The 27,369-nt window shown below is 39.2% G+C and overlaps 1 protein-coding gene and 1 long non-coding RNA gene across 3 annotated transcripts in view; one reads left to right on the plus strand and one right to left on the minus strand.

The window, feature by feature from the left end:
• LOC148684258 (uncharacterized) overlaps positions 1 to 18,340 on the plus strand; it is a 37,485-nt gene extending 19,145 nt beyond the window's left edge. Inside the window, exon 2 of the long non-coding RNA XR_015946407.1 lies at positions 15,485 to 18,340. This is a non-coding gene — a long non-coding RNA (uncharacterized LOC148684258). The remainder of the gene's footprint in view (positions 1 to 15,484) is intronic.
• CDK14 (cyclin dependent kinase 14) overlaps positions 1 to 27,369 on the minus strand; it is a 234,570-nt gene that overhangs the window by 4,666 nt on the left and 202,535 nt on the right. The gene's annotated exons all lie outside the window — the stretch shown is intronic.

Below are 27,369 nucleotides of genomic sequence, written 5' to 3' on the forward strand. Positions count from 1 at the left end.
CACTTCTGTAATTACAAAGACACATCCACCTCCCTGGCCCTTAAGTGAGCCTCCCTTAATCAGCTCTAGATTTGGAGCCAGGTATGTGGGTCCACATTAGAGTGAGATGGGGGGGGGGGACGACGACACACAGAGTTTTATGAACAGTCTTGAAACTCACTCTATAATCTTGAGCAGGCAATTTAGTCTTAAACCGAACCTACATAGGATGGCTTGTTAGAATATAAGAGATAATATCATGTAACTCTAGGAATGGTTAGATAATGAAATAAGGTAGAAGTGAATAAGAAGATAAGTTATAGAAGCTCTACTTCCAAGAATGAAGAATTTAAATAATAATAATTTAAAAACTTAATTAAGCTTGCACCTAATATGTAAAGTGAAATTGCCCTGAATCCCAGACCCCAATTTGAGTATGCGGGTATGTTTCTGTGATGACTTAGTAATGGAGTTTAGATTGTACATGCTTTAGGACTTCTTCTTCATCTTTGGCGATCACTCGTATCCGAGTAAGATTGTCTTCCATAAACACGGTTTTAACGATGGGTCCGTAAGTGACTGTGGAGGCCAATTCTGGATCCACATGTCCTGCCACAAGACATTGGTAAGCAGTGGGGAACTTAGGTATAGGGGTTGAATGGGTCCTTCAGACCTCTCTATCTGGCCACGCCACCTTTTCAGCCACACCTCCCACTTGCCTTGCTTTGCATTCTAATAATTTTGCCCAGCTAGAATGTGTCCTAGGCTAATGCTTCACCCAGTTTTGCCTGAGACCACCCACCATTGGCACGTGGCCCCTGGAAGTTTGCCCAGGAGGCAATGAAGTCCTTGGGTTGGAAAAGGTTCTCCACTCTTGCTTTAGAGCAGGCATCCCCAAACTGCGGCCCTCCAGATGTTTTGGCCTACAACTCCCATGATCCCTAGCTAACAGGACCAGTGGTCAGGGAACATGGGAATTGTAGTCCAAAACATCTGGAGGGCCGAAGTTTGGGGATGCCTGATTTAGAGTACTATTTCCATGCACAGAAAATGCAGGGCACCTAATTAATGGGTTCTAGTGACTGATAACAGCTTCTGACAGAGATTCTGGGTGACACCACTAACAAGTCCCATTTTGTACTTATACTGTGCTATTTGGTCACTTTGGTCCTGGCTGGAGAATGACTGGAGACTTAAGTAGAAAGTCCTCTTCTGTCCAACCTTATTTTCTGTGGGATTAGCTCAGGGGTTGCCAATCTTTTTGGACCTGTGAGTAGATTTGGATTTTTGAGTGGGTGCTGTTGGTGCCACCTTCAGTAGAATTAACTTGTGCCTTGTGAAGTACCGGTACATAGAATTGAAATAGGAAGTGGGGAAGTGCTGTTTCTTAATCACTATGGGTAAACCTCATCCTTTCAAACAAGCATTTGCTGATGCTAGTGTGCAGAACTAGCAGAAAGTCAAGTTGGAGACTGATTACCGTATTTACTCAAATCTAATGCTCACCTTTTTTGGCCAAATTACATTGTGAAAATTAAGGTGCACATTAGATTTGATGGCATATTAGACTTGAGTAAATACAATACTTTATTCTTATGGTGTCATTTTTAAAAAATTCAACATTTTGCATTGCCAGAAGAGTGAGAAACCACTTGCCTGAGGGAGAGAATGAACCAATACAAAGACAAGACAATGGTTTTTACTCAGTGCACAAGTCTTATAGACACAATGTCCGTTCTTACATAGACCAGTCCTTGGTTTCACGGCAGTATTTTTAAAGCTATTTTATAAAAGAATCCAGTTAATTTTTATTTTTTCTTCAGATCAGGAAAAATCAAAGTTTCTCTTAGAATCTTTGCAGATGGTGATATGGCCTCCAGTCACATCTTTGCTTATAACAGCAACTGCTGCAAAATCCAGTATTTGTTACCTCTGATTTCCCAAGAGCAAAGGAAGGCTTGCTTTCAGAGATCCTCAAAAATCCCTTTGACGTAGAACAACATACTGCCACAAAAATGCACTTTTAATTTTGAAATGCAAAAGGTTGTGTGGGTAGGTTTGATTTCTTCACAGTATATTTACAGAAAAAAATGAGCATGATTAGGGTACAACTTAAGGGCTTAAGAATCAGTACGATCGTGTTTTTATCTTGTCCAGAAATCCTGTGTCATATAGAACTGCTTCTCTCATAAATCAGAGAACAATTTCTGACTTGAACAAAGAAGCCAAATAGTAACTTTAAAATACTGTTGCTGCTAGTCTGAGGAGAAGAGAAGTGAGACAAAGCTTTGATTTAAAATATTAATTATAGTTCAAGGCATGGGGTAAGATATCACTATTTTCAGAATATTTGTCCCAGTTTTTTTTAAAAAATACTTAGGGCATGCTAGCTTCTTTTTGCATACACACCATGACTTTTAAGGGCAGTCCATTTGGAGGTACATTCTGAGGGAAAGGATGGGGCAGGGCTCCCCCAGTGTCTTAGCATGCTGAACACACTCAAGGCTCAATGCACACAGCTGGCTTGATACCACTTTAGAATACTGGTTCCTCCAATCACATGGGTTGTTTTTTTAAAAGCGAAGCAATAATGAAGAGGATGCCATGTTTCTCTGCATGCAATGTGCCGTTCCCAATTAAATTCCACTGATAAAATTAGGCAATAGATACCATTCCCTCAAATGCATTGAAGAAACACTCTTTCCTTGCTTACATTTTTACTGAAATAATCTTTTGTGAAATAAAAAGATTTTATGTTATTGACAAAACCATGTATATGGCAAACAAATTCATGAAAGTATTCTGCTACCCATGTAAATGAACTGGATCACGAATACCCATAATGCAACTTAATTCTGACCCACATGCCCTATGAACCAGTTTTCTTTCTTTCTTTCTTTTTTTAAATTCAATTTTCTTAAAACCAACTGTCAGCATCATGTGATGGAAGAGATGAAAAATGAAAATGAGCAATCCTGCTGTGCAGGTGAGTGACCTGTGGGAGACAGCTCTGCCTGGTAGGATTTTTACACGTACCATCAGACACAGACCAATTGATTAGATCATCTTATTCTCGCCACCAACCAGGCTCAAGAGACTAATTAGAGAGAGTACTGCCTGCGCAGGCACCCCATTGACACCTAATTTGCTCAGCCAAAGCCTTTGGGGAGAATGTATTATCTCTGCAGCTGTACTTCATGCATTTCTGATTTGAGGCAGAAGCAAGAAGCACTTCATCACGCTTCTGAGCAAACTGAATGTAAGAAACTTTAAGTGCTAAATACAAGCAGACGCGAATTAAACCTGGCCAGCCTCTCATAAATCCCCCTCCCCCTCCTGCTTATGCATATGCAACATGAATTATACCTACACCTAGATTATTCCTGTTTGTACATTTGTATACATGTATGCTTTGATACAGACTGCAACTGAATGCACTATAAACATATTGCCTTGGTTTCTCACATTTTTCTTGTTTCTGGATTTAAAAGTAAATGCTATTGTGCTCAGTAAAACAAGGAGTGTTAGCTCAACTTTGTAATTTTTCCTCAGGCCAGGATCATTGCAGGCAGCTGCCTATTAGCCAAGTTTTTCTTCGTAGCTGTAGTAACGTTAACAGTGCGGTTGAATTAATGGATGTATTAGCAATGGTAATACCCATTCTAGCTTGATTTATAGCTATAAGGAATCTGTTCCTGTGCTAAACCATGCGTGCATTTTTATTGAGCTCCATTGTTTATTAGGAATTAATAGAAAGCTACTATGGACACATTTCAATTTGAGTTTAATTTTAAGCAAACAGGTTCAGGTTTACTTTTTTTCTATTCTTCCTATTCGTAAACTAAAATAGAGATAGTTTGTAAGGCTCAGTTTTGAATTAAAAAAATGGGGAGAAAGTTAATAAGACTATGATAGAGTTCCAGTGGGTAATAATTGAAGGAAGTGAATTATAGCTTTTCTTTTTTTATTTTGCATGGGCACGCTTGGGAAAAATTGTGATCTCTTGACTTTCCAGTGAGTAGTTAGAAGTAGCACACTGCAGTAAGCTTATTTCCTGGGGAACTCTCTCCCTCTCTCTGTTAGAGGGAGGAGCTGGGAGAACCATGGCAAAGAATATTCCCCCAGCAGCAGAGGCAAAAAAGAGGGAGGCTTGTAAGGAAGAAGGACCAGCTATGTCAATTCCCAAACTGAGGTTGTATTAATTATTTATTATATTTATATACCATCATTTCCTTCCAAGGACCTCAGACAGTTACACTGCTCTTTAACAGACAAATCTAGCTCTACACTGACTGACTGACTGTGGCTCTGAGTTTCAGACAGATTTCTCCAGCCCCAGGAGACTGTTGTGACTGAACCTGGAACCTACTTAATGCAGAACACATGCTCTATCCCTGAGATATAATACTTTCCTAATGAAAGCCCATTATTTCCTAGGAAATAGCGGTGTAGCGTGGGTTGGGGCAAATGTTGTGCCCCCCTGGTGGACTGGGCAGCTGGGATTGGGGCACACGCCAGGAGGCACATGTGAAGTCTGCATGGATGGTGAATGGAACCCGCCTCCAACAGGCTCCTCACCCACTGTGTCCGTCCACCTGCCCACTAGACAAACACGCTTGATGCCGTGCCTCAGCTGCCAGGGCTCCACGCCTGTCATTGGGGTGCCTGATTGCACCCCCTCAAAAATGTGTGCCTGAGGCCATGCCCCCCTGCCCCCCACTACATCTCTGCTAGGAAAGCTGCTTAGGTAGATTTGCAAGTGGTCATCTAAAGGAACCTTATACTTCTAAGTAAATATGTTTTAGACAGGAGTATATATGAACAGGCCTGTAGTCTTTGTCCATGGAGTTTTCTTGGCAGGGATACTGGAGTGGCTTGCCAGTTCCTTCTCCAGGTGATCACATTTAGTCAAAACTCTCCACTATGACCTGTCCATCTTGGGTGGCCCTGCACGGCATAGCTCACAGCTTCTCTTGAGTTATTCAAGCCCCTTAGCCACGACAAGGCATTGATTGAGAGCTGGACCATAAAGAAGGCTGATCGCCGAAGAATTGATTCTTTTGAACTATGGTGCTGGAGGAGACTCTTGAGAGTCCCATGGACTGCAAGAAGATCAAACATATCCATTCTGAAGGAAATCAGCCCTGAGTGCTCACTGGAAGGACAGATTGTGAAGCTGAGGCTCCAATACTTTGGCCACCTCATGAGAAGAGAAGACTCCCTGGAAAAGACCCTGATGCTGGGAAAGATGGAGGGCACAAGGAGAAGGGGACGACAGAGGATGAGATGGTTGGACAGTGTTCTCGAAGCTACGAACATGAGTTTGACTAAACTGCGGGAGGCAGTGGAAGACAGGAGTGCCTGGCGTGCTATGGTCCATGGGGTCACGAAGAGTCGGACACGACTAAACGACTAAACAACAACAACAACAATATGTGAGCATGCTCTGAATCAAGGCACATTTCATTAACAGAGGAGAAATGAAAAGGTAAAATAGATTCCTTCCTGGAAATTTTCATATGCAGCCTTATACAAATGGCAATTAAAGCGTTTTTTTTAAAAAAAATAAAAAATGGTCGGGGCATTGCAGACCTTTTCCTAGAAAAAAAATGAGGAACTCTAGTTTTGAAATTACACAGGATATTTAGTTTGGAGAAATAGTTCAAAAGTTGCAGAAGTAATATATTTTAGAGGTAGGAGGAAAGTACTAAAATAAAAAAATTCAATTATTTCATTTTGACATGCTCTAGTTACTAAAAAGTGCCAAAAATTGAGATATCAGCATGCATTTGATAAGTAAAACCCCTAAACATTTACATGGACCTAGGCCTACTTTGCATAATCAATTATTTTCCACCTTAGTTCTGAATGTAATGCATTTCAGTGTATGCTTTACCTGTTGTTCTATTATTAAAATACCTGAGTGAATTACATGCACGGAAGCTTAAAGAAATAAAATCTACTAATCCTAGTTATTTACTCATGTCTTCACTTGCCTCAATAATAAAAATGGTCATTATCAACAGGGCATTAATACAGTATTTCTTCAATAGTAAGTGGCAATTTTACAAATTTGGTCTATGCCTACGTTTTCTTGGTTACTCCTCCATGATTAGCACCTAGATTCTTCATGCTTCTCACAGAGGTTGCAGTTGGGGATCTGCATCCTAATTGCATTTGTAGGTCTATTTATCATACCTATGAACTTTTTTGTGCAACTGTGAGTGAAAAGGGGGGGTGACTGCTCAGTTGGGGGAAGTGGGTACAAACGCCTTTTGCACCTGCCAGGTAAGAGTCTATAGCCACTGTACCACCCACATCACAACCCCATAGCTTCAGGCAGGAGGAAGATAGGCCACTGAGCACAATTCAGATGGATCATTATGAAAACCCATGTTTTCTCAAAAGTACAGTAATACGAATGGCAAATATACGGTGACAGTTCTTTAAAATACAGGTGCAGAAAGGACCTTAAGAAAGTGTTCCTCTATCCACAGACTTGATCTACGTGTTCAGAAAAAAGCGTATGAGACAACCCTCCTGGCATTTTACACTTTCAGAATGCGGATAGGTGAACTGCAAGTTTGAATGCTTGCTCTGCCATACAAAGAGGCCTCCCTAAACACAAACACAACATCAAGAAGCAGGCTAGGTCTGGAATGCTACATGGACGGGAAGATTTTAGCACTGCAAGCTAAAAAACTGAATTATGCAGTCCCAGGATGGCCACCATATGACAGCACTTACAATGGCACTGAAAAGTAAGGTAAAGGTAAAGGGACCCCTGACAGTTAGGTCTAGTTGCGGACGACTCTGGGGTTGTGGCGCTCATCTTGCTTTACTGGCCAAGGGAGCCAGCGTACAGCTTCCAGGTCATGTGGCCAGCATGACTAAGCTGCTTCTGGTGAACCAGAGCAGTGCACGGAAACGCCGTTTACCTTCCCGCCAGAGTAGCACCTATTTATCTACTTGGACTTTGATATACTTTTGAACTGCTAGGTTGGCAGGAGCAGGGACCGAGCAATGGGAGTTCACCCTGTTGTGGGGATTCGAACTGCTGGCCTTCTGATCGGCACTGAAAATGAGTCCTTAAATTATATGTACAACTATGCTTTTGCTGCAAATGATCAATGGAAACTAAAACTGTATATAACTCTAGATATTAGCTATTAGAGTGACGGGGGGGCTTCATGGAATTGTTTATAGACAGGCTTTTTCAACTTTTAATGTGTCAAATTAAGACAGTATGGGACTTAAGGATAAGTTGAAGGAAAATATAAGAGAACCAGCGTAGCTGGGAATGTCATAATCAAGAGTTATTTTCAAATGAGGAAACCATAATTGTTTATTAGTATCAATATTTGTCCACAGCCCAGGTAGTCTTTTTTGCACTTTACTGAAATATTTTTGTATTGAAAAAGGTAATACCAAATAGGAACCAAAAATAATCATTTTCTTTTATTTTCTATCCAAAAGAAAGAATTCTTTTAGGACCAGCAATACATTTTCAATAAGACTGTAATATTGAATTGGGAGAAGATTTTATTTTTTTAAAGAACTGTTGGTTCCTACAGCACAAAATACTTCTTGTGGGGGAGGGGGAAGAGATTATTTTTATGACCCACTTTTTATGTTCACTTGTTACTGTGTTGTTTTATAGGATAGCCCATTGCAATTGAAACAATCAAATTCCTTAAAGAAGTACTGGAGCCAAGGGAGCCAGCGCATAGCTGCCAAGTTTTCCCTTTTCTCGCGAGGAAGCCTATTCAGCATAAGGGAAAATCCCTTAAAAAAGGGATAACTTGGCAGCTATGAGCCAGCGTAGCTATACTATACATACACTATTAAATGGAATGAAAACCTCTCACACTAAACTTTAGAGATATTATTCACTGTCAATGGAAACAAAACATAAGCTTATATAATACTGTAGGTATATAATACACTTCACAATTATCCATATACCACATGGAGCTAGAAAATCTTTGCCCACCTACACAAATGCTAGAGAAAACTAAAGAGATCAGGAAATTCTTATTGCAAAGCCTTTCAAGTGGAGGATGTGGCTTCTCAATCCTTAGTCAACCTCAGTTTCAGAGATGTACACATAGCTCCTTGCTCCCATGCCACGAGCAGCTACCAACTTTGGACAGCAAACCACAATTGTTGTTTTGTGAGAGGAACAACATGACAGATCCTTGCTATGCAGCCTAATGCTGTTAACTTGTGATACATCATATGCATGTTATTGGGGGGAAACTTGAAGAAAGGATCCCAGAAACCTACTTTGATAGGAACTCTATATAAATAATACTTGAAAAAATACTAGCTATGGGAAAGGGTTAGTGTGAGGCATTTGGGTAAGCTAATAAGGTAAACTGAGAACATGAAATTATATAAACATAGATGATGACACAGTTGGTATGGGTTAAGATAGCGGAAGCATAACCATTTGTGAACAGCTGAAAGTAGGAAATAGTAAACATGTTTAGGATGAAGAAGTGTCTTTGATAACAACATAGTAAAAACAACATTTAGTCAAAACAAGATAGTATCAAGAAATTTCAAAGTACTGTATTGGAAAAACATAAGCTTCCAATGAGACACATGGTTGGCTAACAAGATGAGAACCAGCTAAGGTGAGGAATAATTGACCAGTGTGAGCTGCCTGGTACGAAAGGATTGTGATTTGTTTTGAATCATACATTAAGTTTCAATTGTGAAATCTAAATGTATAATGTAAACCAATAAGCCTAGAAAAGCAAGTATATGGAAGAATTAAGTGTAGAATATGGAAATTTGTAGTTCATTATTAGTCATAACATGAGTCTGACCAAACTGCGGGAGGCAGTGGAAGACAGGAGTGCCTAGCGTGCTCTGGTCCATGGGGTCACGAAGAGTCAGACACGACTAAACGACTAAACAACAACAACAAATGTCAATTGCTTTCTGTGGGCTTAAATGTTTTGAGAAATATGATCTGGTCAAAACATGTATCAGATGTAAAATAATGTAGGAACTGAAGTGGATAAAGGACACTAGAATGTTAGTTAATCCTTTGAGCAAGTCCTAAAGCCCTTATATGTAGAATATCTACAACACTGAGTTAAATGCATCAAGTGTAAACACCCAAAGACAAGAGGAAGATTAAAAGGCTACATGGAAATCTGCTGGGGGTGGAGTGGGGGGGGGGCGGAGTGGAGCCATGCTGTTAGAATGACATCCAGCAGTTATATCTGTGACAGGCATGGGAATGTAGTTCATTCTGATATACAAAAAACTGGACATTTCTGCAGTGTATTGTAATTATTTTTTTCTTGTAAGTCTGCTTTGAAATTGAGTAACGGTTTAAGCTTAAAAATGACACCCTATTTCAGTACTAAGGGAAGCAGTTTTAGAAACATTTTCTATATGTGTATTGTTAGGCTGCTAGCAATGTAAGAAGGCTCTAGAAGGCAGAGTATATGTTTGCAACAGGGGTTATAACCCCAAGAACCTTGTCAACAAGCCTCCTGTATAACTTGTACTACTAACGATTAAATCACTACCCATCTACTATTAAAATCAAACAAACATAGAAATTGCAGTCTCGACACTGTATTGGAAAGTGGCACTGTGGCGTATTTCACAGTATCATCTTAAATGGCTTGAATGTCTAACCAGGTATTGAAAAACGTCAATGCTTGCATATTAAATAGTTCCAAATTTAATCTCCCTAGATGCCTTAACAGATAGATGTATCCTGTGATCAGTAAAGATGCTATGCAGCATCACAAATTGTACATGCCACTGAGCCCAAGAAGTCTGTCCAACCACTGTGCCTAACTGCACATAGCATTCATTAGGTGGCTCACTGTGAAGTCCAGGCAAAATTATGCTCCAAAATGTAAAATGTGCATGTGCCATAGTATTTTGACAGTAGTTTTACCAGTAATTGCTACCTCTGACTTTAATGGGGCAGGTAAACCTTAATAATCTTTGAATTGCTGCTCAGAACTTCATCAAACCAAAATTTTAAACCAATAAAAGTGTACATTTCAGCACTTTTAAACTTGCTGTAAATCCAACAATTTTCATTGGATCAGTTTGAAATTTAGTAGACCTCCTCAGGTCCATCATGTAATGTCAGGTTTAAGGTTGATAGCTCATGAGATGCCATTATTATAAAGTATAAAATTTTGAGGCTTATAATGGTGGAAACGTTTTCTTTTCACTACTCAACTAAAGAGGCACTCATGTGCCAATTTAACAGAACTTCCAGCTGGACAGACCGGTAGAAAATATATTATCTATTTGCCTTAAATAATGACATTAATATTTAACACCCTACACACACAGCGAGGTTCCCCCTGCCTGATTTATGAACACATGAACAAAAAAATATTAACAGCACTAAATTACTGTCTTGTCAAACTGTCCAATAGAAAAAAGAGGCAACTATTTTGTAAGTTAAGGTAAGAATTTGAATAGAATATGATTTTAGCCAGGAGACTTTCTTCTCCTGCTAAGAAACAAATGAATAAAAAAAGTCTCCTACTGTATATTTATTTATTCATTCATTCATTTTAGAAAAAGCAGTACCTCATGTTGTTGAGGTACTATTGAATATTTATTGAGATAAGAAAACCTCAAGCAGTTAATATCTGAGCAGAGGTAATGTGAGTGGGCAACAGAATAGTGACCTCTACACAGATGGGAAAGGTATATTATATTAATACCACGACAGCTGCGCAAAAAGGCAAAACAGTAGTAGCTCAGCAGGAAAACATTAGCAGATAACACTGGACTCTCAATAAGAGCAAGATGAACCTGACATTCAAGTCACCATATTTTAACACATAACAAAGGTTTCTAATACAGTTTTCTTTTTGGTTAAGGTTGTGTTTTAATTCCCCACCCCAAGAAAAAAAACAAGAATTGGGAAAAGGTATCATTTGGATTAAAATTTAAAAACTACACACAGAGTCAGTTGCTTTAGAAGTGTCCGAATCACCTCACCTACATATGCCAATAATGCCATGAACCTATATTTGCAGAGCCCAATTAACTTCATTTAATAAAATGAATAAATTTCAGATTGGTTACATTTGGTGTGCAGTTTTAAGTTTATGATAATTTTCGTTATTTAAAAGTTCTTCAGAGAAACAAGCTAGCAGTAGTGTGTATATATATTTTAACAGTCTACACCGTATCCTGCTGTTATATATTCAGTAGTATATTTATTTTTAAAAGTAGTATCCATAGTAGTGCTTGCATGTTTATCTAAAAATCTTTACTTCAGGACAGAAATGTTCGTCTGTGAGGTTTCCTCTACACATGGCAGGCAGCTGTCAGAACCAGTGTGAAGGGTTAAAGGTCAGCACAGCTGCTCTGTTGATACAGAGGGTTCCATCAACATCTCAGAATTCCTGTCGAGTGGGAGATGGGAGACCACAGATTAAAAGTACACAGGAGTGCACATATAAGGTCACTTTGTGTCTATCAAAGTGATATCAAACTGCCAAGTTGTACAATACACTTAACTGTCGTCTACGTTCAAAGAAAATAAAATGGATGTGTGGATAGCAGACCACCGTTTAACATAAAATTTCATACTGTCCTTCAAATAGAAGGACCTAGAGATTGTAAAGATATGTTGGCTGTGTGGACATAGGTGGCAGGCATGCTGACTGAGCAACCAATTTCATAAAAAAGTTTAGGTTAAGTGCTAACAACATCAAATAATTCTTGGTAATTTGATTACGAGTGAGAAAGAGAAAAATGTCACAGAGAAACCAGGTGCCTTGTAGCAGCGAACCTATAAATCAATACAAACATGATTTGTGTTCTATGGATTTGCTTCAAAGCAGTGCTTTGTGTGTTATTTAATGTTTCCAGAAAGAACTGTTAACATGCATTTGAATCCCACAGGTAAAAAAAAAGGTGGTTTGAGGAAAGGGCAGTTAGGAACAGAGAAGCAGAGGGCAGTGGTTCTTCCTAACTCTAAATCAGGCATGTCAAACCTGCGGCCCTCCAGATGTTTTGGACTACAATTCCCATCTTCCCCAACCACTGGTCCTGCTAGCTAGGGATCATGGGAGTTGTAGGCCAAAACATCTGGAGGGCCGCAGGTTTGACATGCCTGCTCTAAATCATCATATTTCAAAGTTGATTTTTCTGGGGGGGGGGTCTAGTCTGCACATTAGACATGAGTACTTTATTGTGTGTGCACAACTTCTGAACAAAACACAGGTAGTAGGATCGTGTCCTCTGTCTGTCTGTCTGTCTGTCTGTCTGTCTGTCTGTCTGTCTGTTTGTTTCTCTCTCTCTCTCTCTCTCTCTCTCTCTCACACACACACACTATAATGCAACCTTTTATAATAGATAGTTCTGACAGAAGGGCCCTATGGAAGTTTTCATACTTCTGTTTGTGTGAAGCACACACACAACTTGCAAGACATGGCACTACTTCAGATAAATAGAGTAGGTGACGCAGGCACATCATTTACAAATTATGTACAGACTAGCTGAACTGTTGCAGCAAACTTGGACAATAGTTCTGGAAGCAACAGAACGATACTACTATGCATAAGATTTGCAACATAATACCACCTACTGCAATGTTGTTATAACATCTGTGGTTTTGTTGCGGCTGTTGGAATCAAGCTGCACAGGGATCGCTGATGAGTGATCGCAACAACGCTCTTCTTATTGTCCCTCAAACAGCAGGGATCAAATAACTGTTTCTCAGCTGCTGTTCTTTTAAACTAAAACATCTTCGCTCTATGTATATCTGTGGCAGGTTGGTAGCTGTTTCCTCACAACTGGTTTTTTGTTTTGTTTTTTGAGACCACCAACCTCGGATCACTAGGTGGTTTTGAGACTAGAAAAGTTCCGTCTTTTTTTTAAAACAGACTTGACTCCTTTAAGTATCTAAGAATTTGTGTTCATGGGGCTCATTCTGTTTGTCTTCCATAATGACTGTGCCCCAAACCTAAGTAATTTAGAAGTATCAAAAGAGGATCATTAGCTAGCTTCAGGTAAACAAACTATTGTTTCATATTCCTTGAGTCTCACAAATTCTACTGAGATGTGCAGCACTTCTGGTTGTTTAGTGTAGTGAATGCCTTTTAAAAGGATGCACTGTGCCATAAGTACTGTAAGTTTTTTGTGTGTGTGGGGATGTTGCTTGCGTTGTTTAATAAATGATTGTGCCAATAACTTCTGCAAGAGGTTATGCAGTGCTACAATAAGTCCTCTATCACAGGGCTCTATCACAGTTCTCATACTTCTGCTTGTACAACAGGAGCTTGCACAAGTGGAAAAGCTTCTTACTTTTGAGCAATGCTCTAGGGAAGGGGTGGGGGGCATTAAACCTGGGGGCCAGATGCAGCCCTCCAGGTCTCTCTGTATGACTCTTGGAATTCTCCGGGATCGAGGCTACAGAGGGGTTTGTGAGTGTGTGTAAAAGCTTGCCTACTGTACAAAAGGAAAAATTATATTAATTGGTTGGTTCACTTTGACCTCTGACCTCACACACAACTGGCATGTGGTCCTTGAAAGCTTGGCCAAAAAGGAGTACAGCCCCCAGGCTGAAAACTGTTATCCATCCATGATCTAAGGGAAAATGTTAAACAGATTTGCTGTTAAGTGGGAGATGCCATCTATATACAGATTTTGTATCCAAAGATTCCTTCTATTTGCAGGTTTGTATTCAACCTGCAAAAGTAATTAAGACAAATGGAAGAGAGTTGGCATTTCTCTTCTTAAGTCATATTTAAGAATGTTTTTGAAAATCTACACAAAGCAATGCATTCATATTTAATTAATACCATACCTTCCTTCCACAACAAAATTCAAAGACAGCATGCATAGGGTTCCCACATGATCACCCATATAGAAGTTCTGACCAGACCAGCTTAAATCCAAAAGATTTGACATACTGTGCATTGAGATAGTGCAGTAGCAATATCTTGGAATCAGTTTTGGTTTACAGAACCTTCACATGTGTAAAACTGAAGCATTTATGGGTCAATTATGTGTTTCTCAGATATACTGAGTGGATATTATAGTTCTGTTTTAATTGCTGCCATTCTATTTTTTGTTTGTTGCTTTTATTTAAATGCTTTTTATTATATATTTTATTGTTTGCTGACGTTTTCTAAATCTGCAGCTTCAAGCCATCTTTAAATATTTGTTATTCTCTTTACCCAAGAATTCCAACAAATAATTTAAAGCAAACAGGTAGGACTGGAAAAGAACACTCAGAAATATCAAGAAAGGGCTCATAATGAAAGTTCAGGGTAAGAAAAGGTTAGAGTTCAATTAATAAATATAGTACTTGACGTTAGGCAGGTACAAGCAGCTCTGGACAAGACCACCAGCTGACCATAAATAGTTTTTTTCTGCCTTCCCCCTCCAGGGGCTATAGGAGACCAATGAAACCATGACAGCCAAACTAGTATAATTACTTAATCAAAGCTGTTTAAATAAACACAAGTCAGCAGAAAAGTTTAATTTAGTGACTGAATTGGAAGGCACATGGCTTTTTAAAGAATGAAACACCCATGGCCCATGCTTTACAGCTGCTAGTGTCCAAAAGGATTACAGAAAACTGCAAGAGCAGAGGTATGTAGTTTAGTTTTGAAACCTGTCCATTTTCACCAATCTAACCCCACTAAAGTACTCTCCAAAGCTTTGAAGGAAGGAGTCTCAAAGGATCTGAATTACTTGGGATAAAACAGTGTGATAAGTTAGAGAGAAATGTTGGGGGCCTGTGATAATTATGATCTCAAAACAATTCACATTATACTCTCAGTGCAGACTTGCCTTGCAATCTATTGATAAATATACCTATGCTATAATAAGCATAGTTTAAGCTTTCAGTGCTTTAGTTCAGGGGTAGGCAAAAAGAGAAATTTGAGCCTTGATTTTTGGAACCTCTTGCATACAGACAATAAGGAAAGGTGCTTTCTAGAACTTCCCGTTCATACCTTACTTTTTTAGAGTACAGTGGTGCCTCGCTAGACGAATTTAATTCGTTCCACGGGTCTTTTCTTATAACGAAAAATTCATCTAGCGAATCCCATAGGAATGCATCGTATTTTTTTGAATTTTTTTTTGCCCATAGGAACGCATTAATTGAATTTCAATGCATTCCTATGGGAAACCGCGATTCGCTAGACGAATGTTTCGTAAAACGAATTCGTCTAGCAAGGCAACCTCCACTAGAAAAAACCTTTTGTTAAGTGGAAATTTAGTTAAGCAGGGCATTTGTTAAGCGAGGCACCACTGTACAAAACAAGGTTTTATCACCAGAATTGAGGTACGTACCTTATGCTAGGGGAATGTATTTATCAGGTAAAGGGAAAAGAGTCTTCCCAAGTTAGGTAACTCAATGACTTCTTATGGTAAGACATAGGAACCTGGCTGGGGGACAGAAGTTGCTTGAGTGTTTTATTGGGGTTTTCTTCTATGTCACAGGGCTTGTTTAGCAGTTCTCTCAACATTTTGTCTTCTGCTACAGGTATGATCTGAAAATTGTGGAACATCACTTCCCTGGGGGTCATTTGCAAATTGTTCATCTAACAACCAGGAGAAGGAACTATCCCATTTTAAATATTTGTAAGTTTTGTTTGAAATTAATTTGAGATTTGGAAGAATGTGGTCAGCAGCTATCTCTCATTGTGGTCTTGAATCAACTTATGCCCTGTAGAAAGGTTTGTACCCATAGAGGTGGACTGTTACTTCAGTGGATCAAACTCTACAGCTGGGATTTCATACATTCAAGAGTCAAGGTCCTTTGATAAGAAATGATAAGAAAGGTCCTTTGATAAGAAAAAGAAAGCCACAGCAGCTTATAAAAGGGGGGGGGCAGTAAAGGAACAGACCAGCATGCTGACTTCTCAAGTGTGTAGGGTACAGTAAACTTATACAAATGTAAAGCATGAAAGAAAAATTTAAAAAGTAAACAAAAAGCACCATATAATTCCTTAAGGGGTGCATTTTTGTGGGAAAGAATGCAGTGACTACTAATTACCTCATACTGTATTGCTGTCTTCCTTTTTAGTAAATGCAGTAATATGATTCTAAAGTAAATTTTGAAGTGGGAAGTGAGAAAACAATAGGAATTCCTTATTCTGTTGTTGCCTTATGTTACCTAGTTCCACAAAATTAAGGGAAATGTATCAGCTATGATGAATTTAATGCACAGCAGGAGAAAGATTACCGTATTGGCCTGATTGGCCTGAATATAAGCCGAACCTTTAGAATTCCGGGGGGGGGGGAGAGAGAAAACCTGAATATAAGCCGCTCTCTTAAAATTCCGCAGGCACTAACACCTGTTCTGTTTTACGATATGTCTCTTTCAGCAGGGATATCGTAAAAGCCAATTTTTGTAAGGTTGCTTTTCACGGTCGGAATTTTTTTTGGGGGGGGGGAAGAGGCCTATATTCAGGTCAATATGGTAGACTGTACAACTTATTTCAACACTCACAAATGATAGGGGTGTAAAATATTTAATATCTTACAAAGATAGTCTATATTACTTAAAGACAGATCTGTAAATGCAGTGTTTGAATAATAAGTGCTAATGAAATGCATAGAGAAACCTTGGAGCGAAAAACTGCAAAACAACTTAATTAACCACTATGACACCTTTTTGACGCAGATGTAGAAATAGCCAATTACTTCAACTATTCTCTATGTTTAATTTAATAGTAGATGCCAGTTGCATCATCTAGTTATACAATAGTACAGTATATAATTCAGGAATTGGAAGGACGGATGATTTAACTTTGTGAAATCCTTTCAAACATTGCAAATAAACAGTATTTCTCTTTGATTTAAATGACAGAAGCAGATAACTAACTGAAACTGAAAATCATGTGCTTTTAAAGAGGTGGTGGTAGAGGAAAAAAGACTAAAGAAGACAAAGAAAGGCTGGAAACACTGGAAATTTGAAACCCAGTAACAGGTCCGAAGCTGAGAGATATGTTCTGAACCAGCAAATTTCGCCTAAAATGGGAAGGCTTAGTCACAATACCTCCAGAGAGCATGTCTGTATTTAGCTGAACTATGGAATTGCCTGCCACAATGAAATTTAGCAAAGAATCTGACGATTTCCCAAGAATTATTAGCTGTCAATATAAAATGATACCAGTAATTAGCAACTGATTACACCAATTTCCTCTTCTATATATTACTGGCTTTACCCCTCCACCACCATATTATGATTCATGGGCCTCAAATTTTTTTAGCCCTCCCTGTCAAGTGAGCCTGGGGCTTAGAAAGTTTGAGAGGCTCTTGACTATCAAGCTATTTGGGTAATTAAAATGACTGCCTTTTTCTTTTCAAATATAAAGCTATATCAGTAGAGTGGTACATGCATGCATTTGGTTAAGCCAGGTTCTATCATGTATGTAGAAACAGCTTTTTTTATATTCCATGCCTATTTTGAAAGACAAGCTATTCCAGAACAGCTGTGAAAGGGTTAAGTATGTACACAGCGAAATGGGAGGAGAATGTTGTAATTTTGGTGGGGATTTATGAATTGCTTAGGCCAGTCAGCATCTTGTGCACAACAGACTCTGTCTAAATCTATTCCATACCTGCTGGGCAGAGACAATTCCCCTCACACTTGGAACCTTGAAGTCCTTTAAGCAGTCTGTTCTGTAACCTTGGCAGCTGGGCCTTACACAATCCTTCATCTTTTGCAACTGGGCTTCACTAAATGAAACTATGGCAGCTTGTTAGCCAACAACTGAGCATGAAATCACTACACTGCAGACCCCTGTTCTGTGAGTCAATCATTTTTTTCTCCCATTACACATTTGTATGCTAAGGTCAAGGAAAGGAACCAAAAATGGAAGGTACGGAATAAAATGAATACAAAAGATTGTGAAAGGCAGAAAAATCTATTTGAAGATGTAAATTTAATGCTATATTAGGAAGTTTGTTAATGGATTAAAAATACATTTGAAAGCGGTTAAAGATGTAAAAGGGCTTATTGTTCAACACTGCATTTGAAGCATTCTAATTATTGTAGAATCAGTCGAGAAGAATTACGTATGAGTTACTAGTGTGCTCAGCATCATAAAATTTGAATATATTATTATGAACACATGTATTAGTGGGTAAACTTCAGAAGGTCAAACTACATGTTATATTAAACATGTTCTTTTAAGCACATGCTTGCAATTAGCTACCTCCCCGCCCAACTCTGCACTGATTTCCCACTGCAGGTTGCCTCTGATGCCATCTTCCTTCCCCAGTAAACATGGATGGCTACTACTGGACTAAAATTTGCTAAGAACTCAGGCTTATTGTGAATTGCTGCTGTTTGAAACACTTTTTTACTTAATAAAATGACACTCGTGTCTTATTGGCCTGTTTTTTTTTTTTTTAAGCTTGTGACCGCTTTGGGATCTCTACTGATGGTGTTTTAGAAGTAAACTTGATCAATATCCGCTGCAAAGAGTGGCAAGAGGAGATTTGGGCAGGAAAAAATGGGATAACATCCTTCCTCTCCCTCAACACTCTAGATCAGGGGTTCCCAATCTAAGGGGAACTAAGGCCTTCTAAATCCGGCCCATGGAAGGTCCGGGAATCAGCATGTTTTTACATGAGCAGAATGTGTCCTTTTATTTAAAATGCACCTCTGGGTTATTTGTGGGGCATAGGGATTTGTTCATACATATTTTTTCAAAATATAGTCTGGCCCCCCACAAGGTCTGAGGGACAGTGGACCGGCCCCCTGCTGAAAAAGTTTGCTGACCCCTGCTCTAGATGCAATTGGTAGCCCTCAGTGGTTTTTTGTATTAGTGGCTGAAACACCAATTGAAGAGAATGCAACTAGCTTGTCAGAAAGGGCAAGCTAACAGTGCTGTTGTGAATTAATATATGTTGTTAAAAGTCCAAAGAATCAGGTCATCCCAGGATCATGGGAAGTCACGCCCGAATGCAAACCTATTGATAGTTATGTTCTCCAGCTCTAGGGTCCCAAGGTTTGATGCAAGCACAAAGGATTTGTGCATGAGTCTGAAGTACAGCAGGTAAAGGGTACTGGTCTGATATAAATACAGGTAAGGGCAGAAATCCCTTACCTGTATTTATATCAGCTCTGGGCAATCCAAATGGTCCATGCTGCCTGCCAATTGCAGGGACTAATGTTACAAATCTAATTCCTTTCTGTGCAGGAGAAACAGACACAGGCAGCTCACAGAGCAAGTCTCAGCCATAGACCTTGAGGTTCTTGCTTCTTAACACAAACACCTCTATAAACATGCATCAACATTCAAATTCTGCAGAGAAGTAACACTAAAGTTTGAGGTAGGATCATTCACAGACAATATCTGAAAGGCATATTCAATTGCTCGGTGTGCAGCAGAGCATTCCAGGTTTGGGAGTTCAAAAGAAAAAAATATGTCATGAAGTGGGATAGATTAATTTTATTCATAGCTATTGGCTACTTGCATGAGAAATATGCAGTATGTCCTGAGTTTCAAGGAGCAAGTGCCTATAGCAACCATGTTCATAGTAATATACATCCAGCATAGGTGGTCAGACTTAACCTACATTCATGCAAGGACTGCATGGGGGGCAGGGAGAACCCTTAGATGCATGCAAAGCTACATTTCAGAGAAGAACTGAGCTTTACAACAGACATGTTTTAAGCTGCTGTGCTTGCAAATGAAGCAGACAGACCCTAACATGATCAAGAACACCACATGCTCCATGTCCCAATTTCACATTCCTTTTGTAGCAACTGTGCAACAATATTATTTCTTAGGGCCCTAATAAGCTTGAATTCTGAAGTAAAATTGATGGGGGATTCAATGCTGAAATATACCCCAAATTTACTTGCTCGGACCCTTTTTAGCATTTATATATATGCTTCAGTTTTAGAAAACCTCTACCTGGTATTATGCTGTTTCCAACAGAGGCTGATATACTGAATACGGATATCGAAGCAAGCCGTAGCAAAGTCAAACAAGATATCACACACAAATGAAATGATACAACCAGGAGTAAGGAATGGAGGGAGATCAAAAAGGCAACTGTGGTGCAGGGCGAGAAGGTGGGTCTACTTTAAGCCAGGGGAGGGGACCTCAGTGAAGACTCCTTCAGTGAGGATTCATTTGGGAGTCCCTATCAGCTCCACCCTACTGAAGCCCTGCCTCCACACCTGCCTATAATTGGCCAATTATGCAGACGGGCCAATTTGAATTTCTACAGCCAATTGGAGAGGTTGTTATGTCTTCCGTTGGCTGTTGGAGCCTGGCATGGAGAGGCTAGGTGATGACGGCATGGATATACTGGGCTGTAACTGCTATGCCACTTTTAGGTAAGGTCAACACAATTAATTCTGGACATAAGTACAAAATAAAGAATGGGATGAAATGAAATTCCAGTGAAAACAACGTAGTGTATGTATAACTATGAGGGGGGAAAACATGTAAAAAAGGTAGTTAGCACCCCAAAGTAATGGACCATCCATCCAATAATACATTTAAAAGGATCTGCTTAAAGGAAGAGTAGGGGAATGGTCATTCTGTCTACTAATGTCACTGTTAACCATTCTGTGCAAGAGCAACAGTACCCTGCTGGAAACATATACACTCCCATTTTCTCTTTTGGGTTAAAGCCAAATGTTGCCAAATCCAGAGAGATGGCATCAGAAACCCAGGCTGCTCCCCACCATTTCAGAGCAAAAATAATGACAAAGCTGTCCTACACAATTAGCCATTCTTGCCCTCTCTCATGCTTCTCTGATTGAATTAGCTACATACTTGTATGGTTCAGCAGTTTTCCCTCTTAATTTCAATCTAGCAGTGTATTTGCTTAAGGATAGCATAGTATCAATCAAGCAGGTATTAATAAACACAAACTACAACACAAACTACAAATGAAAGCAGTGACCCTCTTCACATGTAATGCTAAGCCAAACCATGGCTTACAGTTCATGATTTGTCAAACTTGTTTCAGATGACAGGGCCAAGCCAAACTGTGGTTTAGCTCACCGTAGCACAGCAGCAGCAGAACCAGATGAGAAGCAAAGCAGTTGTGGTTTCCTCTCCAGAACCCACATGCTTACACTAAGTCAAGGTCTGGGTTAGCATTATGCGCAAACTGAGCTAGTGTCAGTACTATTAGAACTTGGAAGGATATTTCTTCTTTATGATAGCTATACATCTACGGAGCCTCCCCAGCCCCCTAAAAGAAAATAGGGTTTCTTTAAGATGCAATGTTACTGCAGTACTTACCAAGCAAAAATGCTACATCTGCTCTTTTCTCCCTGTTTAAGTGTTCAATATAATTATAGCAAAGGGCTTGTCTTTTTTGGTATCCAGGGGGGAAAACAAATTTTACAAAAATAGAAAATTACATTAGAAAAAAGCCTCTGGGTATCTAACACTGATTAGAGTATCAATCCCTCCACCCCAGCTGAACATTTCTATTTACTGTACTTGGCTTTTCTCTTTCCAGTGATTTTGCTTCACATAGTATAGAAATGTAACAAGCTGCTCATGATACCTGCTCATGATCAACTAATGTAGCACTATAGGAAAGTTGTGAGGGCTCTGATCCAGATCAGAACTGCAGCATGAGGGTGTTCAACCTATCTCCTCTCACATCCTTCTCCTGATGCAAGTTTGTCAGAGACATGATCTTCCCCTTCAGGAAAACCTATGTGTACCTTAAAAAAGTTACACAGGACCAGTAACAGCACACATACTTAAATAGGTCATTGAAGAGACATCACAAACAAAACTTGGAGATGGGACAACCTTCTGATTAGGCTGCCTGACACGTTTAGAAGCAGATATTTAAAATTTCATAACTAGACCAAGGCTGCAATCAAATGCCATTATGCACTGCTTGGAGGCCTAGAGGAATATAGGTTTGCTGCACCAAAATTATAGCGCCAATATCCTGTGCCTAGAAGTTTACATAATGCTATAGTCCTACCCCTTGAGCTTGTGTGGGCCAGAATACTGAAGAACTACTTCCAAAGGGCAAGAACCATCATAGGTGCTACATTCATTACACTAGGTTATCAGAATGCTCACTGGCATGATGGGTAGTATTGGGTCAGGAAGGAATCACTACTTTCCATCTTCTTGCCTTCCAGCTTGGAGGATCTGGTGAAGTGTTAGCACACAAAGGAATGGATACTTGTATGATTATCAGGAACTGCTCCTGGCAAGCCGTGTCACTCTAGCTTCTCAGGGACGAATTTCCCAGACTGATCTTTCCTAGGCTGGTCATTGGCTACTAATGGGCAAGACAGAATATAAGAGGATTTCCTGACTCAGTGGTGATTTAGTCAAGCAACAAGTCCTATCTAAGCTCTAGTGTGACTTCTGTTTCTTGCCTTGTTCTTTATGACACCGGGCTTGTCCACTGGCCCTGCCTTCTGGTTTGCCTCCCAATCCAGATTGCTTCTTGATGCCGACTCCTGGCATATTCTACCATTTCTGCCTTCTGGTTTGCCATCTTTTCAGATTGTTCTTCAGCCCTGGATCTCAGGTCTGGGCTCCTAACTCACTCCAGCCTGATCCCCACAGCCTAGCATGGACAGTGATTCACAAACTGTTCATATTCTGCTGTTGACTTTTAAGGTAGAAATGTGCCCCCCCCCCATGGTATCATACCTCATCTTGACATAATAGGACATGAATAATAAGTTTCTTAATAATTGTTTTATTGTATTGTACTTTTTTTAAAAAAAACCCACACACAATAAAATAAGTTTTCAAAAATGAAGTTGTATATCTGTGGGTAGCAAATGGAACTGCATATTTGAAGAGGCAGTGAGTTTGGCTTTCTTTATAAACTGGCAAGGCATCAATACTTTTAGCACTTTTGCTTTAAAATGAATCATTGCCTGGTATGCCTATGTAAAGAGTCACTATTCCTGTCCTTCATTGCCATTAAAAACACAGTCATTAATTTTTTTCATCTTAAAGTCTAGCTTCTGAACAAGTGTGGGATTTTTGCTTAAATGATGCCAAGTTAAAAAATTACCAGTTGCAACTACAATTTTAAAATAATGACCTCTTACTATTTTGTCAGGGGAGAGCTTAAATAAATATTTTGTATGTTTGTTTTTTAATTACTCTATTCTGAGCTTTCACCATGTATATATAATCAACATTTGGAAAATGTAACTGCAGTTAGAAAAGGATGCTGTAATTCTTGAAAGTAAATTAAATAAAAATAAAAATAAAGAAACACAAGAAAGAATAAAGCCTTCATAGAGAGTTTCAGCAATTATATCTCCACAGCTACAGTATAACCCAAAACTTTGAAGCAGCTTTGATTGCTGAACCATGGTTGAAGGGAATAATTCGGCTTTCACTAAGAAAACAAGCACATTCATTCTTACCACAATGGAGAGAGGCAGTTTTAATTAAACCTTATCAAAAGATGAATAAAGAATAAACTCAATAACCATTCCACAGGACTCTATTTTCATCTGTTTAGCTGAAGCTTGCCATGTTCTTGCAATAATTAACCACTGTCCGAGGAACGCTGGAGTTGTGTTAATGTTGGTAAAGATTTAATTAGTTCAATTATCTAGAGAGCATTCAAGGCTCAGCACAGCACTAATTTCTTCAGGCTTCATACATACCTCAAATCAAAATATATAAAACTGAAATGTAAGTGAACAAAAGAAGCCCCCTATTTCACTTTAACTACTGAAACTGCATATTTAATCGTTTTATTACCATACCTTTCAAAAGACTCAACCTAATACACATGAACTATTTATCATCATCTTGGACACTGAAAAAGTAAGGTTTTGACTGGTTAAGTACAAAAATGGGAAAATATAAGAGAGACTGTGGCTCCTCTGCCATTTTCTCCTCTTGTTGCTTACATATTTTACTTCTTTCATAGAAAATGAAGCATTTAGAAAGCATTGAAAGCACAGTGACACAGACAACTGTTTCAATCTGTCAGACAGCATGGACAGACAGTAGGGATCATGTCAGAAAATAGAATGGCCCCCAGCGGTTTGACCTTCCTGGTGGGAAAGAGAACACAGTGGTGTGCTTGACAAGCTCAGCAACAAAAGAAGTATATTTAGTCCCTCCATATTCTGACATGCTTCTCACAGTAAAAATGTGCTTAGGGATGAGGGGAAAGTTCATCTCATCTAGCAAGGGATAATTTCTAAACAGTGATCAACACTACCATCGTATACATGCCTACTTAGAAGGTAGTCCCACTGAATTCTATGGAACTTATTCTAGGTAAATATGTCTAGGTTTCTAGCCTAAAAGTCTCCTCCCTGCACAAAAAAGTTAACGAAGAAAACCTCAACTGTTTTTTTAAAGACTATTCAAACCATAGATGCTAGAGTCTAACTATTTTTCGAACATTTAATACAACTTCATCCAAAAGCTTTCTCCAAACCATTAAAACAGATGTTTCAAGTTGGGTCATTTTGGCATGTCATCCCACCCCACCCCCTGAGAACCAACCATTTTGTATCTGTCTTCTGAATACTAGCTTTAAAGGCATGTGCTGATTTATAAGGGGGCATTCTCTTTATTGCTGGGGTGCATAGAAAACAATTTTGAAGAACCCCCTCTGAAAATTCAGGCAATACAGATTATTTGGGTTTTTATTGACATTCTCATTAGATTTATGAAGCCTATTTCCTGACACAAGATCCCTACTGAATCAATATACAGTATTTCATCCATGTAATGGAGCAACCAGTTTATAGCCATATTTTTTAATTACTCTCTGCAAAAAACAAACAATCCATATTAAATGTGCTCACTAGCTGCTGGAAACAAACACAGATGTTTAACATCTCCCCAAATGTATGTTGTATTTGTTATTACGCTGACTTATGTATTAAGCATTATTACATAAATATAAATGTTTATTATAAATCCACATAAATACTATGTGTTTAATGCTAGTACCAAACAAACAAGTTTTAAAATATTAGTTACAGTATAGTTACTACCTCATCAGAGTGGTGCATGCTCTGGTTATCTCTTGCTTGGACTACTGCTATGCGCTCTACGTGGGGCTACCTTTGAAGGTGACCCAGAAACTACAACTAATCCAGAATGCGGCAGCTAGACTAGTGACTGGGAGCAGCCGCCGAGACCACATAACACTGCCTTTGAAAGACCTACATTGACTCCCAGTATGTTTCCGAGCACAATTCAAAGTGTTGGTGCTGATCTTTAAAGCCCTAAACGGCCTCGGTCCAGTATACCTGAAGGAGCGTCTCCACCCCCATCGTTCTGCCCGGACACTGAGGTCCAGCGCCGAGGGCCTACTGGCAGTTCCCTCGCTGCAAGAAGCCAAGTTACAGGGAACCAGGCAGAGGGCTTTCTCAGTAGTGGCACCCGCCCTGCGGAACGCCCTCCCATCAAATGTCAAAGAGAACAACAACTACCAGACTTAAAGAGAACAACAACTACCAGACATCTGAAGGTAGCCCTGTATAGGGAAGCTTTTAATGTTTAATAGACTATTGTATTTTAATATTCTGTTGGAAGCCGCCCAGAGTGGTTGGGGAAACCCAGCCAGATGGGCAGGGTATAAATAATAAATTATTGTTGTTATTATTATTATTTATGGGGAGAGGGAGTGCTTTGTGTCCAGTTCAAGTGAAGTAATATAGCCCTGGTCTATTCTGTCTTAGACACCTAGAGTACTGTGTTCAGTTCAATTTAAGAAGGATATTGACAAGCTGGAACATGGGCAGAGAGGGCGACCAAGATGATGAAGGGTCTGGAAACCAAGCATATGATAGCAATCTTCAGATATCTAAATGGCCGTAACATGGAAAAGATAGAGCAAGCTTGTTTTTCCCTGCTCCAGAGGGTAGAATCCAAACCCAATGGATTCAAGTTACAAGAAAGGAGATTCTGACTAAGCATCAGGAATAACTTTCTGACAGTAAAAACTGTTTGACAGTGGAATGACCTCTTGGAAGGTGGTGACTTTCCTTTACTGGAGGTTTCTAAGCAGAGATTAAATTGTCATTTATAATGGATGCTTTAGTTTAGATTCAAGCATTGCAGGGGGTTGGACTAGATGAACTTTGGGGTCCCTTCCAACTCTAAAATTCTATGATTTTATGATATGCAAGTAGTACTGTACAGTCTTTGCTTACAGGTATCGCTACATACATACACTTCTTGCATTTCAAGCCTTTCTTGTCTCACTGTTTGCAATATTGCCTTCATTCAAGGATAATACAAAGTATCTGATGGAGAGGGCCACAGACTATAAAAATTTAGACCATTAAGACTATTTGCTGTTTTTGTGGTACATGTGAGAAGGATCTGAGTTATATTTCATTATAATATAAAGAATAAGGGTTCTTTGTCCAATCTGGTATCCAAAATATTGAAAGTGTATTGTTAATTTAACAATCACAGCAAGCAACTGAACAATGTCTTCACAGCTAAAATTTTGGAGCCAGGCACTGTAGTTGCAATGCATTTAAAAACATGTTTTTCTCACATGCATTTTTCACACAGAGAGATTAATTTTAGTTTGCAGATTTTTGCCAAAAGCCACAAACTATAAAACTTCTATAGCAGATATATGATACAGGATGTGGTTTCTGCTTTCTTTTTCCAGTCTTTCAAATATTTTGGGTTGTTTGAGTTTGACTGATGAGAATGAGGGTGTTTTGCATACATAGTAAAAAAAGAACTTGTTTCAGCTTTGGAGTGCAAGTCATTTTTACCATACAAAACCCCTGTTTTTGTGCAAGCAGAAGGGAATACTTTGAGCCTTTTGAATATAGGAGACCTTAAAGCAGACAATAGTATGTAAACAATCTGCAAATATATAACTTTGCTAGGACAACCTCAAGGCTGAGAGCAAAGCTTTCAGAAAGACCCCTTCATCAGATTTCCTTCTACTCTTCATTCCGAACAAAGCCCTGGCTGACAATACAGAAATCTCCTTCTTTCTTAGGATTAAACCCCTTTGCAGGAAAAGTATGCAAATGCTGTACGTGTTTCCCTTGTCTGAGGCTACTCTAAACCAGATATCTTTTCACTGTCTGTTTTATTCAGGCAGACCATCCTACTGGCTGACAGGGAGACCAGCCTTCCAATTCAATATGTTTCACAGTACTGACAGTTGGATCCTGGGGCCTGCCATGGACTTTAAAAAGAGCTCATTTAGTCATAATTAACTATTCCTTGTATATTTTCTAAGGTATGTTAATTGTGGTAATAGCCAACAAGTGAAGCATTCATTCCAGTTTTCTTTTAATTTTCTTTTCCACAGCATTTTTTTAAAAGCTCCTTTCCCCCTTTTTCTTATTATTGGCCTCCTCCTTGGTAACCTTCAGAGAAACTAGACAGAAAGAGGTACGTAGAGGAGGGGGGCAGGGTGGGAGGAGGGAAAGGTGGC

Source organism: Zootoca vivipara, chromosome 11, assembly GCF_965207765.1.
Source record: "Zootoca vivipara chromosome 11, rZooViv2.hap1.1, whole genome shotgun sequence".
NCBI lineage: Eukaryota > Metazoa > Chordata > Lepidosauria > Squamata > Lacertidae > Zootoca > Zootoca vivipara.